This window comes from Chionomys nivalis, chromosome 22 (assembly GCF_950005125.1).
Source record: "Chionomys nivalis chromosome 22, mChiNiv1.1, whole genome shotgun sequence".
In the NCBI taxonomy this organism is placed as follows: Eukaryota; Metazoa; Chordata; class Mammalia; order Rodentia; family Cricetidae; genus Chionomys; species Chionomys nivalis.
This window is the reverse complement of record NC_080107.1, coordinates 10,315,589-10,329,106: the sequence shown is the minus strand read 5'-3', so window position 1 is coordinate 10,329,106 and position 13,518 is coordinate 10,315,589. Positions and strand designations below refer to the sequence as shown.

General features: G+C 46.6%; 1 pseudogene; it reads left to right on the top strand.

The window, feature by feature from the left end:
• The first annotated feature begins 47 nt into the window (after positions 1-47).
• LOC130864796 (cell division cycle 5-like protein) lies at positions 48-11,561 on the top strand (annotated as a pseudogene).
• Positions 11,562-13,518: the final 1,957 nt, after the last annotated feature.

Below are 13,518 nucleotides of genomic sequence, written 5' to 3'. Positions count from 1 at the left end.
TTCCTCCCAACAGCTGGATCTGCTTTCACAATTGGTAAACATGTAAAATGGAAGACTGCGGAAGATGCGGAGACTCGCAGCGGAGCCTCTTCCCCGCCCCGCTTGGCTCGCGTTCTGAGGCTTATCTGGGGTCTCCGTACAAGCCTCATCAAAACCCAGAGTGTCTTCAAACAGGCAAGCCTCGTCGCATTCCCTTCTTCAGAGGGTCAACATGTTCTCTGGGGGAGAAATTTTCTGAATGCCTTGCAGATAAAATTGATCAGATGCAGGCCAGATCGCCAGCTGCCAAGATCTGCAGGCTCCATGTGGAGGCCAGCCCAGCAGAATCTTTCCAGCATTCCCACACCTCCCTGCGGCCAGCATCTCAGGGTCCCCTGGGAGATCTCCTCGAGAGCATGGCTTTCCGGTGCCGCAGCCACCAACGCCCATCCAGGGAGAACCAGAGCCAAAGAAGACTAAGTGGGTCATTAAAGGAGACCACCCCCTAAATGTGATCCTCAGGAACAAGTTTGCGTGCAGACTCAGGCTGGAGACCTGCCCGGTTCTGGAAAGACAGGACCCAAGAGCACAGCTGTCTGCACGGGGTTGGCTCCCTCTCTCCTTTCTGCCCCCAGAGACCAGAGGTTCACTAGCATGGCTAATTCTGGTCCTGAGAATCCAGGGAAGCATGTCAGCTGGAATACAGTATAGGGGACAAAGTTTAGGCTTTGCCTTCCATAAACTTCTGGTGGAAGTTTCTAGCTAGCGCGGGAGTGAGGGTGGGGCGGGAGGAGGGGCGCAAGCTGAGCACGTGGTCCACTTTCAGAGGGTGCTTGGAAGTGGGTCTGTGAACATCTGCTTAGCTACTGAGAAGGTCACAACCCCAACTGGTCCTCTTCTGGGCTGGTGGGAGAGCTTTCCTTCTAAATCCATTCACCTTTTAGGCAACCATTCTCTGCTCTGCCCCTCCCCCCTTGTGTGATGGGTAACTTTATCAAATTGATACAACTACAATCACCTGGGAAGAGGGATTGCTCATGTTGGGTTGCCTGTGGGCATATCTACGGGGGTGGGGGTGTTTAAATGAGTTCATAGAAGTACGAAGATATGCACCCTGAATGTGGGCAGCCATGTTTTATGGTCTGGGTCCTAAACTCCCTAATAGTGAAAAAAGTTAACTTAGCGGGCTGGAAAGATGCCTTCAGTGGTTAAGACTATATACTACTCTTTGCAGAGGACCAGAGTTCTGTCCCCAGCACCCAGCAGGTGGCTCACAACCAGCTGTAATTCCAGCTACAAGGATTCAACTCCCTCTTCTATCTTCTGAGGGCACCTGTAAGCACATACCCAAACACGTATACGAAATTAAAAATAGTATGAATTTGTAGGCATATGTGATAGTACAGGCCTTTAATCTCAGCGTGTGGTGAGCAGATGTGGGAAGATTTCTGTGGACTAGAGGCCAGGCTTGTCTATGTAGCTAGGTCCCCTTTGGCCAGGGTTACATAGCAAGATCCTATCTCGCAAATAAATCTTAAGAAAAATAAATCTTAAAAAAGCCAGCCAGCTAAGCAGATAAGCGTGAGTGTGTTGATTTCTCTCTGCTCTTCACTAATGTGACCCCTGTTTTCCATTCCTGCAGCCTTGACGGCTGTGCTGAACCATAGCCTGGAATTGTGAGCTAAAACTTGGTCAGGTTGTTTAGTCACAGCAAGAGAAATGGAGCTAGGACAGAAGGGCCATCCTTCCCATTGCCAAGGCTCCAGACTCACCAGAAAATCCCAAGGAAGGCGATGGCCCAGCTCTGCAGCCTAAACCACAAACACGCTTCCTCCTGAGAAGCCACGGGGTCTCCGCCTACATGGTGCGGCGTGGTGCAGCGTGGTGCGGCGTGGTGCGGCGTGGTGCGGCGTGGTGCGGCGTGGTGCATTTGCTCAGCCCATCCACTCTTCCACTCCATTCTCCCTCCTCTGACTTGATGGCAGTCCAGGAACAGAATCTACCTTCCAAGTTCTTTACCCAGATCTGTTGGTCTTTTGCCTGGGCCTTGGAAATACAGGAGTTTTGAGTTCTATGTCAATGCTTACTCCCTCAGGCCTGGATGTTCTGGTCTGGCTTTATGGGTTCCTGGGAGGGGCCTGGGAGGAATTTGGAGAGCATCACCAGAGCCCAGGATAGAGGGATGGGAGGGCCAGGGCAGACCCCTAGGTTGATTCTGCAAACTGATTGAGGATCAAGGAACTGAAGGCAAAACAGAAAAAAGCAGGGTGGAAGCCTTTTTTGGATACTAATTTAAATCAACTGGGACAAGATATTTTGAGATGATCAGGAAATTTTATTTGGGACTAAGACATTTTGGCTGGGCAGTGGTAGCATACACCTCTAATTGGGAGTCAGACAGGCAGATCTCTGTGGGTTCAAGGCCAGCTGGTCTACAGAGTGAGTGCCAGGGTAGTCTCCAAAGCTACACAGAGAAATTCTGTATTAAAAAAAAAAAAAAACTTTTTTGAAGCTAGGCATGGTGGTACAAGCCTTGAATCCCAGCATTCCAAAGGCAGAGGCAGGCAGATCTCTGAGTTCAAGTCCAACCTGGTTTACAAAGTGTGTTCCAGGACAGCCAGAGTAATACAGAGAAGCTCTGTTTCAAAAAGCAAGCAAAGAAACAAGCAAAAAGAATTTGAGATTATTAAGTTTGGTTTCTGAAATAATAGTATTATGAATATATAAGAAAAAGTCTTTTGCAAGGCTGGAGAGATAATTCAGTGGTTAAGAGCGCTTGCTGTTCTCCCAGAGGACCAGATTTTGGTTCCCAACACCCATACTTAGTGCCCCATAACCACTTGCAACAACGCCTGCTCCAGGGAACCTGACACCTTCTTTTGACTCTCACAGGTACCTGTACATATGTGGACAGACACACACAGAGACACACATACATAGATAGTTTTAAAACAAAACATTTTTAAAAGAGTATATGTGGAAATACCTAACGCTGAATTTCAGTGTCTGGGGTTTGTTTTTACATGCTTCAGGAAATAATAGCCAAGAATAAACAGCAATACAGCAGGAAGGCTGTGGTATCGGCGGCTGGATCTCAGAGTGCATCTAAGGGCTCCTTTGTAGGACTCTGTCCGTGTTTATGTACCATGAAAATGTTTTTATAATAGAGTTTTGACCATAATCTCACCATAAACCCTCAAAGGAAACCAATGACACACCTGCCGCTAAGTGTCTGGGGTAACTGAATTCTGCTCTTGGTTTATGCCACTGGGTGACAACTGAATTAAGTTTCCCCTATTACTGACACCCCCAGATCTCTGCACTGTTCCATCCATGTGCTGCCACCTCTGTTTACTCAGTGGACCATCTTCCAGGAGCAGCTGGATGTAAGCTGGAGACTTCTTCCAGGACCTCAGAGAAGGCTCCCGCTAGGAAAGCTAAGGCCAGGCCCAGCACCCTTCCTCCCTCCCAGGCCTTGGCACCAATTCCCACTTCCATTCTACTTTTCTGTGGCCTCCTCCAATGGATCAGCCTTTTTTCTATCTCCCGGCTTTTCTCTGAAGGCTTCCTTCTGTTAGCAGATGTGCTTGATGCTTGGTTTGGGTTTTTTGTTTGTTTGGTTGGTTGGTTAGCTTTTGGTTTTTTAGGACACGGTTTCTCTGTGTAGCTTTGGAGCCTGTCCTGGAACTCCCTCTGTAGACCAGGCTGGCCTCGAACTCACAGAGATGTGCCTGTCTCTGCCTCCCAAGTGCTTGATGTTTGTTAGGTATATGAACTAGTCATCAATGAACAAAGATTACAGATTCATATCTTCATGGACTGTTAGCGCGCACTCAAGGGTCCAGACACCGTACACAGGAGACTGGAGAAGACGAATGAAGGAAGTTCAACATTCCGAGATGCTCAAAAGCCAAATCCAGCAGCTGGGTGTGATAGTGAACTTGTAACTTCAACATGTGACGGGCTGAGGCAGGAGGATCCAGGCCACACCAGGTTTTGTTTCTATTTTTTCTTAAGCCAAGTTTGTAAATGTTGAAACTGTTGGCCAGGCCTAACTAGAAGGCAAGTCCCTCGCAGGAACAAGTATACTTTGTCCATCGCTACAGCTCAGTGTCTGAGCTAGGGACCGGACAGGGCGTCTGCCCAGATTCTCTAGATGCCCGTCCTGATGAACCTGAGAACGTTCCATTCCAGCCTGTAGATCGTTGTTGTGTTTCCCTTCAAGGCCACATTTGCTTTTTATGCAGAAATAAATTTCTTCTCTTAGGATACATACCTCTAGTAAATCATCTAATTTAGCTGATAAGTAAGCAGTTTGAAAACAAAATCCTAATTAGGTCATGAGAAACACCACAGCCCATGCAATAGAAATATGCAATTGCTGGGTCCCCAGCAGGCTGAAAGCACTGGGTGGAAGGGAGGGAAATTTTCTGCCCCAGAAATCTAGCCAAAGAACTCATTTGAGGACTGAAGCCTCAGGAAAAAGACCCAAGGAAGGAGGCAGAGAAGGGGAGGTCTTTTCTGGGGCCCAGAAATTAGGAGTATTTAGATCTCACTTTAGAAATCCCAATGGCGGCTGGGTTTGTGCTTTGGTTTGACCGTGTTCCTGCAAACTTGCTGATGGGAAGGTCAGAAGGTGGTCGTTATTGAGGGGATTCAGAGCACTGGGGCTTACTCCTGGTTGAAGAGAGAACGAGTCCAATTCTTTTTCTTCCTTCTTCTTCTTCTCGGTGTCAACTTCTAATAAAATGTGCTGTTGTCAAATCAGACAGGGGACGGAGTCGGAATTTTACAACTCTGGTAAAAGTGAAATAAAATCTTACCATCTTAATCAAAGCATGAGCCACCCGAGCTGGCTCCCTGGCTCATCCCTCGACGTTGGCGCCTCAGGTGCGGGTTAAGGGTTTGTTAGAGAAGATGGGTTTTGATTAAGTGCCACATTTAGTGTGAGGTACCAATCCTGTTTCAGGAAGGATCCAATGCCCACGTGCCATAACCTCAACTCCTTTATTTAATGCAGAATCTGAACTGAGAGCCTGCTTGGGCACCTGAGATGGGACAGAGCAAAAGAGATCAGGATATCTGCTTTCAAAGAGACCATCTTTAGTCCTGGGAGAGCCTGTCCCCAAACTGAAACAGAATTCAGAAGCAGGCTGTAATGCAGCTGAGCCTTGTCAGGAAAGGGGAGAGAGCAGGAGCTCAGATAGCTTGAGTCAGAGGCAGGCTGCAGGTTAGGAACCTATTAACTCCAGGGGGTTCTAAAGCAAGCAGATCAGACCTCTGGGGAGGAAAGCACTAAAGATGTGACCTTTGACCCAGCAGTCCCAGGTGTCCAAAGGCATGGTGCCCTCTCCCCAGTTTTCTGGTCTTTGGGAGGTGTGGTGGTCTGAATGAGAATGGCCCCCATAGGCTCAGGTATTTGAAATCTTGATCCCCAGATGCTGGAACTGTTTGGGAAGGATTAGGAGGTGTGGCCTTGATGTAGGAGGTGTTAACTCAGGATGGGCTTTGAGGTTTTAAAAGCCCACTCTAGGCCAGTCTCTCTCTCTCTCTCTCTCTCTCTCTCTCTCTCTCTCTCTCTCTCTCTCTTTCCCTCTTTCCTGCCTGTGGATCAGGATGTAAGCTCCCAGCTACCACTCCAGAGCCATGCCTTCCTGCCTGCCGCCATATTCCCTCCTGGTCACTGACTCTAATTTTCTGAAACCGTAAGCTCCGATAAAGTCTTTCTTTTAGAAGGTGCCTCAGTTATACTGTTTCTTCACAGCAATAGAAAAGGAGCTAAGACAGGAGGGATAGAAGCCCTCCTCTTTGATTTCTTCTCCCAGGAGCTGTGCAGCTAACTGGGCTCTGGAAAAGAGTGTAGGTTAGGAAAAGAAAAAAAAGCTTTGTTGTTGAATACTGAGTGCAAAGGTATATACAGTATATGTGTGTGTGTAGATATAGATGATGTCCCTCTCCTCCCATACCTCCCACACACCCACACCCACACATACCTTTGCTTGCCTGACTCACCCCTCCCCGCTGCTAACCAGCACTTGCTTCTCACACTGTGACCTCACCTGCTTCTGTGACCTGTCTCCCTGGACAGTTTCCCAGCCTTATTCTCACTCCCACACCATCTAACCTAAAAGGCTGGCATTCTTGCTCCTGACTTCCTACCAGTACGACCGTGGACAAGTTCTTTAGCCAGTCAGGGTCTCAGCTGGCTCATCTGCAAAATGGGTTAGCAGAATGTGGCTCTGTGGTTCACTTCAGACAATCCATGCATATACTGAGCACGGGGTTTAGTTCATCTAGGAAGCATACGTGTGCTTGGGGGAGTATTCTGACTCCTGGGCCTCATGCCCGGCTGCAAATGGCTAGCTTCCTCTTTCTGCTGCACCCTTCCACACGTCTGCCTTCCCCACATGGGGTGGTGTTTCCTGCAGTTCTGGTTTCTTCTTCTGACCCTGCTTCCTCTTCTTAGTCACCCCCATTTTTATCAGTTGCCACCACCCAATCTCTCATACCCAGCCACTGCCCCACCCCCCAAGCCTACTTTACCTCCCAGGATCCATTAGCCTGGCAGTCTTGGTGCCCTCCGTGCATGGCATGCCAGCCTCCTTGACCACGCCCTCCTCCCATCTCTTTCCTGATCCTGTACAATACTCCCTCAGTGCTCACAGGGTTCCAGAGACCTAAGTGGATACCAAAATCTGGGAAGATGCAAATTCCGCATACAAGATGGTGTTTGCATAGACCCTAAGCACAGCCTTCCATATACTTTAAATCATTTCTAAATTACTGGCGTCATCTGATGCAATGCAAATACCCTGGCAATAGTTGTTATATTGCACTTGAGGGAATTGTGACCAGGAAGAAGAAAGTCTGTGTTTCTCATGTCAGTGTAGCCATAGGCCTAACAGGAAGGGCTAAAGAGTAACTGAAGATCTACAAGACGGTGAACCCCTGCAACAGGGTGCCCCTACACAGTGCTGTAGCCACGTGGTGTTCAGCTTCTTGTTCGGCACCTAGAAGCCTCAAGTTTTGCATTTTTGGAACTTCTTTTCTGGGTGTTTGATTGGGGGGAGGTCAAACCCATCAAATCAGACCCGAAAGCCTCGGAAGTGCTATGTATCTCCTCCTCACGCCTCCCTTTCATCCTGTCATTTATTGTTTTTACTGGCCCAAGCTCTGGAGCATCTGGGACATTACCATTGTCCCTAAGAAGTGGTCTCTGAGTGGGGACCTTTCTGCTGTCCCTACCGTCGGCGGTATCCAGGTGTTCCTGCGCTCAGAGATCTCCCAGGGCAAAGAGGAAAGTAGTTTGACAAAAGCTGAAACAAGATTTAGGCTAGGAGGTGGGAGGAGAGGCTGGCCTAGCTCCAGGGCTCAGGAGCTGTCTCCAAACAGGGCTGGAAGAGCCCAGGGAGGATTGCAACAGCACCCCAGGAGAATTCCTAACTAGCCATCATTGCCTCAGGAACAGGCAACAGCATAACTTGGCTTGCAAGTTCTTCCAGGCTCAGCACTTACTTAGCCTCTCTCTCCTAGGAAGAGCACATTAAATGCATATCAATTCCATAACTTCCATCATTATATTGCTGATTCTGTGAGACTTCATATAAGTTCACTTTTAAGATTCATTTGTGCCGGGCAGTGGTGGCACACGCCTTTAATCCCAGCACTCGGGAGGCAGAGGCAAGCAGATCTCTGTGAGTTCGAGACCAGCCTGGTCTACAAGAGCTAGTTCCAGGACAGGCTCCAAAACCACAGAGAAACCCTGTCTCGAAAAACCAAAAAAAAAAAAAAAAAAAAAGATTCATTTGGTTACCAAAATAAGAATAACTAGCAATAAGTATTGACTATGATTTCTCTCTCTCTCTCTCTTTTTTTTTTTAAAGACAGGGTTTCTATGTAGCTTTAGAGCCTGTCCTGGAACTAGCTCTTTGCAGACCAGGCTGACCTCGAACTCACAGAGATCCTCCTGCCTCTGCCTCCCAAGTGCTGGGATTAAAGGTGCGTGCCACCACCGCTGCCCGGCCTTGACTATATAGGTAAAAACATAACCATCAGCTTGCTGTTAAATGTAATGAAATGTTTGCATGCTCAAGCTAGTAAGTAAGGAGGTTCAGCTGGGCACAGGGATGCAGCCTGGAGCCTGAGTCCTTGAAAGGTGAAGGCAGAAGGAGCAGCGGGGCTATCCTTGGCTACATAGTGATTCTGAGTCAACCTGGGCTACTGAGACCTTGTCTCAAAAACCAAGCAGAAACAAAATAAGGCTACTGATGGAGTTTACATTTTATAGCCACTAAAACAAATATTCAGTGTCTTACTTAGGGTTTTTATTGCCGCAAAGAAACACCATGACCATGGCAAGTCTTTGTTGTTGTTGTTTGTTTGTTTTTTGAGACAGGGTTTCTCTGTGTAACAGTCCTGGCTGTCCTGGAACTTTCTTTGTAGACCAGGCTGGCCTCAAACTGAGATTCCCCTCTCTCTGCCTGCCAAGTTCTGAGATTAAAGGCATGTGCCAGACCACAGCAACTCTTAGACAGGAAAGCATTTAATTGGGGCTGACTTACAGTTTAGGGATTTAGTCCATTATCATCATGATTATAACATGGCAAAAGGCATGTCAGCACACAGGCAGACACGGTGCTAGACAAGTAGCTTAGAGTTCTCCATCCAGATATTCTGGCAACAGAAGAACAAAATGAGTCACTGGGACTGCTGGAACATCTGAGACCTCAAAGCCCACCCCCAGTGACACACTTCCTCCAATAAAGCCACGCCTACTCCAATAAAGCCACGCCTACTCCAACAAGGCCACACCTCCTCCAACAAGGCCACACCCCCTCCAACAAGGCCACACCCCCTCCAACAAGGCCACGCCACCTAGCAATGCCACTCCCTCTGAGCCTATGGGAGGCCATTTTCACTCAAACGACCACACTTGGTAATTTCAGTTTTGCCTTGCGTTTGGGAGACAAGTCTCCCGGGAGCCCCATTCAAGTGTTTCTGTGGGATCTTGGCAGATTTGTTGTCCTGTTCAGAATGAATGGCTGGTCCCAAATATTAAAGAAACTGAATGGTCTGGAGAAGAGGAGGAAAAACTCCCGCACGTGGCCAAGCTGAGGCCAACACAGTAGCAGACCATCGCTCCCATCAATGGAAGAACACAGCCCAGTGCTTGGAACACTGTGAGTTCCTCCTGGACAAAACTGCCAAACAACAAATGACCCCCGAAAACTTAAACCTGGAGAGATAGATACAAATCCAGAAACAAAACCAGGTCGGCCCGATCCAATGGACATGGGTGAAGATGAACTTGAGATGCTGAGGCTCGAGCCCAACTGGCCAATACTCACGGAAAGAAGACAAGAGAGAAGGAGTTCTAGTCTTGCTGCCCTCCAGAAAAGAGCTTCGAGCAGCTGGCATAGAAATTCAGAAGAAAAGGAAAAAGAAGAGAGGAGTTGATTGTGATGCCGAAATCCCATTTGAAAAAAAGCCTGTTCTTGGTTTTTATGATACTTCTGAGGAGAATTACCAGGCCCTTGATGCAGATTTCAGAAAGTTATGGCAGCAGGATCTTGATGGGAAACTAAGATCTGAACAAGAAGGAAGAGATAGAAAAAAAGACCAACAGCATTTAAAAGGAAAAAAAGAATCTGATTTGTCATCTGCTATTCTTCAAACCGCGCGTACCGCGCCCCCATGTCTGCGCTCTGTGCGCTGGCACCCAGTTCAAGAGCTTCGGGCAAGGAGGCTGGAGGTTAAAATACACAGTCACACACAGGCAGAGAGACAGCGACACAGGTCATCCTTGAATTCCCCAAGAATGCCCCCTTTATTGTGTTCAGGGGCAGATTATATAGAGATAGCCACGCCCCAGCCAAACCCACCAGAAACCACTCTCCTGCCATCAGGAACTCCTGAAGGTCTCATGCTCAGAGCAGCTGTAGGCACTCAGAACAGGGGATTACAAGAAATTCAGGAACTGGGGTCTCACTGCTCCCAATATCAAACTAGTGGTGTCTCTGAATTTACTAAAAAGACAAAAAAGTTGGTGCTACCTGCCCTCAGATCTCAGATGCAGAACTCTAGGAAGTTGTCAAGGTAGGTCAGGCCACTGAAGTTGCTCAGCAGACTGCAGAGGAGTCTGGAATCACAGACTCTGCTTCCTGCACCCTCCTGTCTGAGTACAAGGTCACAAACAACAGCATCGCTCTGAGAATACCACGGATACCAGCCTCCCTCCCAAGATAGAATTCTATAGGAAGCTCAGAACCTCATGGCCTTGACCAATGAGGACACTCCATTGAAAGGTGGGCATGAGAGTGACTTCTCTGGTGTGACCCCTCAGCGGCAGGTTGTGCATACTCCAAACTCGGTTCTTCAGTCTACCCCTTTCAGGACTCCTTCTCATGGAGCTGAAGGGTTGACTCCCCAAAGTGGAACAACCCCCAAACCAGTCACTAATGCCACCCCAGGTAGAACACCACTTAGAGACAAGTTAAACATTAATCCCGGAGATGGAATGGCAGACTTCAGCGATCCCTCTTATGTGAAGCAGATGGAACGGGAATCTCGTGAACATCTCTGTCTAGGGTTGTTGGGCCTCCCTGCGCCTAAGAATGATTTTGAAATTGTACTACCAGAAAATGCCAAGAAAGAGTTGGAAGAACATGAACTCAATGATACTTACATTGAAGATGCCGCTGATGTGGGTGCCCGAAAGCAGGCCTTTCGAGATGCTGAGCATGGAAAGGAAATGAAGCGAACACACAAAGCTGTTCAGAAGGCTCTATCAAGACCGTCTGAAGTAAATGAAACTATTTTAAGACCTTTAAATGTAGAACCACCTCTAACAGATTTCCAGAAAAGCAAAGAATTGATCAAAAAAGAAGTGATCACTATGCTTCATTATGACCTTCTCCATCACCCCTATGAGCCATCTGGAAATAAAGAAGGAAAAACTGCTGGATTTGCTACCAACAATTCTGAGCACATTGCCTATCTTGAGCATAGCCCTTATGAGAAGTTCTCCAAAGAACTGAAAAAGGCCCAGGATGTTCTGGTACACGAGATAGAAGTGGTAAACAAGGAACCAGGGAGAGCTCTCCAGTGAAGCTTACAACCAGGCGTGGGAAGAATGCTACAGTCAAGTGCTGTATCTTCCTGCTCAGAGCCGCTACACAAGGGCTCATCTCACAGCAAAAAGGACAGAATTGGATCTCTTGAAAAGAGACTAGAGATAAACAGAGGTCACATGACAACAGAAGCCAAGAGAGCTGCCAAGATGGAAAAGAAGATGGAAATTTTGCTTGGCGGTTACCAGTCTCGTGCTATGGGGCTCATGAAACAGTTGAATGACTTATGGGGCCAAACTGAACAGGCTTACATGAAGCTACGCACTTTTGAAGAACTCGAGAAACGTGAAGACCCTGCTATTCCCTGGAGGCTAGAGTGTCTAAAAGAAGACGTTGCAGTGGCCACCAGAACGAGAGAAAGAGCTTCAGCAGAGAAACGCAGATTTGCTGATGGAGAAAGAGACTTTACAGGCAAAGTTCGGAAGCACAGCTGATGCTCTGCCACAGAACTAGTTGCTGGTTTCATACTCTGCAAGCCTGAAACTTACGTTTCTCTTCATTGACAAATATACCCAGCACCTGTGGTTTCTTGTTGTTTTGAATGATACCGATCTTGCGCATTCCATGTTACAGACTTGCAAAATTTCATACTTTAGGCCTTTAATTTAAAAAGCCTGACTTTTTTTTTATATACTGCCTGTGAGTAAACCCTTGAACAAAAGGAACATGTGAAAAACTGAAAAAATAAAAAAAAGAAACTACTATATTATTTAAATCACTGCTTGGCCCATTAGTTCTAGTTTCTTATCAGTTAACTCTTACAGCCAGCCGTCAAAGTCTCAGCTTTAATCCTACCCATATTGCTTACCAAATTATAGACTCAAGGTCAGAAAAAGAGAGAGATAGACAGTAAAGAGAGATTCAAAGATGAAAAAAACCTCTAAATGGTTTACTGTGTGTTTAAAAATATATGCAGGCTTGGGAGAGAAAAGAAAAAGGTTAAAAAGTCTTTTTTTTTTTTTTAAAGAGAGTAGTCGGTTGTGGTGGTGCACACCTTTAACCCCAACACTTGGAAGACAGAGGCAGGCAGACCTCTGTGAGTTCAAGGTGTGGTGGCACATGCCTTTAATCCCAGCACTGGGGGGCAGAGACAGGCAAATCTCTGTGAGTTCAAGGACAGCCTGGTCTACAGAGTGAGTTCCAGGATAAGATACACAGAAACCCTGTCTCAAAAAGCCAAAAATTAAAAATAAAAGAAATAGAGTTTAGGGCTGGAGAGATGGCTCAGTGGTTAAGAGCTTTGCCTGCTCTTCCAAAGGTTATGAGTTCAATTCCCAACAACCACATGGTGGCTCACAACCATCTATAATGAAGTTTGGTGCCCTCTTCCGGCCTGCACACACACACACAGACAGAATATTGTGTACATAATAAATAAATATTAAAAAAAGAAAAAAAAAGAAATAGAGTTTAAAATAAAGCCATGTAAAGTGGAAAAAACACAGAGAATCTTGATACTGTATGTTATTATGTTCTCTTCGAATTGTTTGAATACTGAAGAAGGAGCAACAGCTACCAAAAGATATTTTTTATAAATGCTGCTGAATTAATCTGTCTTCAAAATTGAAGTCAAAAGGTATGTTACTTTGGAGAAGAGGTTTTGCTTTTGTTTCCACAGGAAATGAGAGACTGTGGATTCATTCTGAGTTAAGAAAAATCAGGTTTGATCAAGGAAGACCACCTGAGAAATCTCTGGTAAGGACAGATGGCCCGAATGTCTGAGTTCTACAGTCAGAATGGATTCAAGACTGCTGCCTGAGATGATCAAGATTCACAGGATAGTTCAGTCAAGGACTTGATTATAGTTCTAAATTTTCTTTAGGTCCCCATAAGATTATCAGCACACCCAACCAGCAGGAAGTAGCCTGGAAAACTACACCCACATTCCCAAAAAATGGACTATGGATATTTTCCTTTGTTTAAAAAAAAAAAAGAGGGGGAAGTAGCGTGGGAGAATTGTCTGTATTCTGTCAATTATGTTTTAAATATACGCTGATTGGCCAGTAGCCAGGCAGGAAGTATAGGCAGGACAACCAGACAGGAAGTAGAGGTGGGTTTAGGAGAACAGAATTCTGGGTTGAAGGAAGCCCATTCCTCCACAGTTATGAGCCCACCACAGAAGAAGCAAGATGTGATCTGCCTTGCTGAATAAGGTACTGAGCCACACGACTAGCAAGAATAATGGGCTAATAATGGGCTATATAAGTTATGAGTTAATAAGAAGCTTGAACTAATGGGCCAATCAGTTTATAACTAATGTAGACTCTGTGTGATTTCTTTGGGACCTAATGACTGTGGGAACCAGGCAGGACAGAAACCTCGGACAACACAGAGGTAAGTTAGCAAGGCTCTTCCAGGGTGGTTTGAACACATGAGGCTGCCTTCCCATCATCCCTTTTTCCAACTGGGT